Source organism: Phyllostomus hastatus, unplaced genomic scaffold (assembly GCF_019186645.2).
Source record: "Phyllostomus hastatus isolate PE091 unplaced genomic scaffold, TTU_PhHast_1.1 phas_scaffold_39, whole genome shotgun sequence".
NCBI lineage: Eukaryota > Metazoa > Chordata > Mammalia > Chiroptera > Phyllostomidae > Phyllostomus > Phyllostomus hastatus.
The window spans coordinates 6995922-7000860 of NW_025334028.1; the positions used below are offsets into that span (position 1 = coordinate 6995922).

Genomic DNA, 4939 nt, shown 5'->3' on the forward strand with positions numbered 1-4939 from the left:
GAATGTTCTGTGTGCACTTAAGAAGAATGTATACTCTGTTATTTTGGGATGAAAAGCTGTATAAATGTTGATTGTGTCTGTTTAATATGCCATTTAAGGTCATTATTTCTTTATTGATTTTCTTTTTGGATGATCTATCCATTGCTGTCAATGGGGTATTCACATCCCCTACTATGATTGTATTTTTTTCAGTTTCTCTCTTTACATCTGTTAGTAATTGCTTTATAGATTTTGGTGGTCTCAGGAGGGTATATATGGATGTGTTATGTCTTCTTGATGTATTGTCCCCTCTATCATTATAATATGTCCATCACTGTCTCTTGTTTCCTCTTTTATCTTGTAATCTGTTTTGTCTTATGTAAGTACAACTACACCTGCTTTCCTCTGGAGTCTCACCTTCTACCCCTTCATTTTGAGTCTGTGTTGGTCTTTGCAGCTAAAATGGATCTCATAAAAGGCAACATGTAGTTGTGTCTTGTTTTTTAGTCGATCCCACTACTCTGTGTCTTTTAATTGATTAGTTCAATCCATTTACATTTAGGGTTATTATTGCTATATGAGGACTTACTTCAGCCATTTTGTCTTTTGTTTCCTGGATGCTCTGTATCTCCATTGTTTCTTTTCCTTTGTGTTTCTGCTATTTTAGTTTGGTAGTTTTCTATGATTTTTCCCCCACTTCTTTTTTGTTAATATTTTATTTTTATTTATTTTTAGAGAGAGTGGAAAGGAGGGAGGAAGAGAGGGAGAGAAACTTCAATGTGCAAGAGAGAAACATCCATTTGTTGACTCCCACAGGTCCCCAACTGGGACCTGCCTGCAACCCAGGCATATACCCTGACTGGGAATTGAACTGGTGACCTTTCAGTTCACAGGCTAGCACTCAGTCCACTGAGCCACACCAGCCAGGGCTGCCACTTCTTTTTATGTTATATGTCTCAGTTCTAGATTTTTGTTTTGTTACTACCATTAAGTCTATGCCAGAAAGAAGTTTTATATGTAGAACAGTCCTTTTTCTTCTGATTGCATCTTATCTTCATTCACCTGTGCAAGTTCAGTTCTTCCCCCTCTCCTTTTTTGTTTTTGTTGTTACAGATTATCGTTTTTATGCTGTCCATTTGATTATAAGTTGCAGAAGTTTTTTAAAAACTTCTTTTAAACAGTCTTTTAAAATGCTTTTCCCTTTAACTTTTATGTTTTTTTAAAGATTTTATTTATTTATTTTTAGAGAGGGAAGGGAGGGAGGGAGAGGGAGAGAGAGAGAGAGAGAGAGAGAGAGAGAGAGAGAGAGAGAGAGAGAGAGAGAGAGAGAGAGAAACATCAATGTGCGGTTGCTGGGGGTCATGGCCTGCAACACAGGCATGTGCCCTGGCTGAGAATCGAACTTGGGACACTTTGGTTCCCAGCCCGCGCTCAATCCACTGAGCTACGCCAGCCAGGGCCTAACTTTTATGTTATAATTAAGTATTTAGTATCCTATTCTGAAATAGAATCTCAATTTCCTACTTCTTTCTGTCACATTACTCACATTTATATCATTTTTATCTATTTATTTCAAGTAGAAGAGCTCCTTTCATCATATTTTTTACAAACATTTTTTATTCTAGAATATTTCATATTTGTAAGAAAGCAATTAGTAATTATCTGACATTGTACAAGAACTGGAAGATTGTGAGTGACTTATAAATTACAATTTTATCTAAAATATCAGTAGGGAAACCTCTAATTTTCCATTCAAAATTATGATGTCTTTAAGTACTTTCCAGAAACAGAGACAATTTTCATTAGTTTGAATAATGGATGTAGAAATGAACAAAAGAAGACTATCCCTAAATGACTGATGCATTAGGCTGGTAATAATGTAAATGTAGTTTTTGCAACTCTGTTTCTTTTTGGTTTTCTTTCCTGTTTTTGTTTTTTTTTTTATGATGGGGGAAAATTATATTGTAATGCCTCACATCATAAAGAAACACTTTGACATTTTCTTTTTGTTCCCCACTGTCCTATATAACCAAGAAGCAGCTTAGGGCTGCCTCAGCTTTTCTCCAGTCTTTTCATAGAACTGCACTTGCTGTTTCAGGTGCAAGCAGATGACACATTTGTAATCATGAATGTGATTCATCTTAGCTTGTAATTCATAAGACATTGTGTGGATGTGTTTCACCATGTTCTGTTTGTTTTGTGGGGTGATTTGCTAATGTGGACCCTTAGAAAAAGCTATCTACTAAGAAGGGCTCCTGGTGGCTAACTGGGCTCAAATTTAAAAACAAAACAAAACAAAACAAAACAAAACAAAAAACACCTTACTAGTTATTTCTATACAGGGGCCTTTCAAGCAAACTGCCCTTTGAGGAGAAGCCCACACTGAACTACCTACCTCTGTTCTGAACTGCCTGCCTGCATTGTGTTTCTGCCATCTGAGCCAGACCTTATAAAGGAGTTCCTGGAATCCTATATCAACCAATAGGACTGAAGCTTTCCCCATCTAATCAGAGCTGTGCAGCTTCAATCAACCAATGCAGCTCTATTCTGACCAATCAGAATAGTGCCGTTTGGACTAATCAAACAGTGAGGATTTGGAGCCCTCATTTGCATGAGGATGCACCAATCAGACACCAGGGGTGGGTACTTCTGTGTATATAAGCCAGCTCCCCTCTGGCTCTGGGAGCACACTTCCTCTTTCCACTGAAGACTACATTTCCCTTTTGAATCGAAACATCAAGGATGTCTTGCCAGAGCGGAGTGGAAGTGGAGTGGACCAGCATAGCACAAAGCATACCAGCACAGAACAGATTTGTCTAACCAGAGAGGGATCTAGCCCCAGTGCTGACTCACAGTTGCATTGTTTTCACAGCAATCCTGTATCACAACTGAGTTGTTTTGCATTGAATAAAGTTTCCTTTTTCACCACACTCTTTAATGGGGATTCCCCTTGCCATTGAATTGGTGCCAATGACTATTGGTTGACACTCATTGCAACCAGTTAATCAGTTTACTTTTTCTTCTTTAATCCTCACCCAAAGATATATTTATAGAGAGGAAGGGGAGAGAGAGAAAGTGAGAGACACATTGATTGGTAGCCTTCCACATGCAACCCAATCAGGGAACAAAACTACAACCTAGGTATGAGCCCTGACCTGGAATTGAACATCTGACCTTTCAGTGTATGAAATGATGGTATAACCAACTGAGCCATGAAACCCAGGGCATTCACTTTCCTTTTTCTACTGTTCCCATATGAGCACTAGTAATATTAAGGAAGCAGCCAAGGAAACCTTTATATTCATGGTTATATCACACTAGGAAATGGAGATCTTTCTTTGGCTGTTTTCCCATGAGACTGGCAATTTCTTCATAAGTCTTTCCTGCTCTGTTACTGCATCATTGAGGATGGTTTCATCTTGATAAACACTAGAAATGAACACTTGCTAAACTCTTCAAGGCCTTTCCTACTTTCTGATATTCCTTGGTTAACAGTCCTGTGCATTGCTCCCACTGCTCCTGCCCATGGTCAGAAGCAGCCTCACACCATCCTCCACGACTTTGGTGAACTTACTAACAGCATCACACTTCTCTTTCTAATAAGTCCAAGTCAGGTGCCTCTCCTCATATGGTGGAAAATATAACTCCCACCCGCTCATCTATCTCAGCATTCCTCTTCCCGGTTTTCCATTCCTTTCCTTCCCCAAAATATGGAAATTGCTGGGGAAATCTCACTTTCTGAAATTACTAGATGACAACACATCCTGGTCATCCATGTCCTGAGTCTCTCCATGTTCATTTTGGTAAATTCTTCTTCCAAGTGACCTGTAACTTGCTTATCTGGAAGAGGGGATAGGAATGGCTGACCCAAATTTAACCAGGAGAAGCTGACAAAACCAGTCAAAGTGCTTATACCTGTGTTTGGAGATCAATCAGTGCTAGTAAGTGTTAAGTGACATTCAGTGCAGCTCCTCAGCCCAAACATGTTGGAGTCTTTCCTGGGATCTGCTACCACACAGTCAAATGTAAATGTAGGGTAAACCCACATTGGGCCAAATTTCAAACAATGAAAGGAAATTTCTTTTGGGGTTTTTCAAGTTGCTTGGTCCACTAATTTCATTCCATTCCAGGTTTTGCAAGTCCAGGAAATTTATTAAGTGGCAGCTTCATGGAATAAGCTCCAACACACTCTTTTCACTCTAAGCATGTTCTGCTTTGGCTAACTAGAAAGCCTTGAACTAGTGAGAAGATGACTAAGGGTCATCCCAGCCTTCATCCCAGTTATCATTGTCACCAGTTGGTGGTCCTTGGTAGACCTGGGCATGACCAAAGGCAGTTTTCCAGTTGTTGGAAGTATTTTGGGGGCTACAGCTCTCCCTGGCTTCATTCCTCAGTTATCTGGTCTGTCCCAGTGTTATATTTGGAAGCTCTCCAGGATGACCAGGGGTCATTGCCACTGCTGACCTGGTCAATACTGTTGGCAGCTGATGAATTGGCTTCAGCTGTATTTGCTGAGAGGGAATAGAGAAAGGCTTGGTCAGCACTGAATTTCCACAAGAAAAATGGACCTTTTTCATCACTGGACAAAATTTCAATATAGTCTGTGGGGACGAGACCTCATTCTTGTTTTCTGTTTCTTTTTTCTAGCTATCCTTCACTAACATCTGGATTTGTAATTGTGATAATTTCAACATTAATTATCAGTTAATTATTTCAGCAGTGAAATCATATATATAACCCAAGTCATGTTGGCCATTGCAGGCAGTTCTCCTGGCTCCTTTTCCCCTCACTCCACAGCTGTTAACCCAAGGTGGGCAGGTGAGGGTGAGAGCAGCTATGGCTGGGTCACGGTGTGGAGACAATGGCGGCAGCTCTACTTTGGCCAGAGCCTGGGTGTTCAACCACTCTAGCCACTACCTGCTCCTCCCTCAATATTTACTGTAATACACGTCTTGTGGTG

General features: G+C 40.1%; 1 pseudogene; it reads right to left on the bottom strand.

Moving 5' to 3' along the window:
• Positions 1–2020: 2020 nt before the first annotated feature.
• LOC123806719 lies at positions 2021–4674 on the bottom strand (annotated as a pseudogene).
• Between the last annotated feature and the right edge of the window lie 265 nt (positions 4675–4939).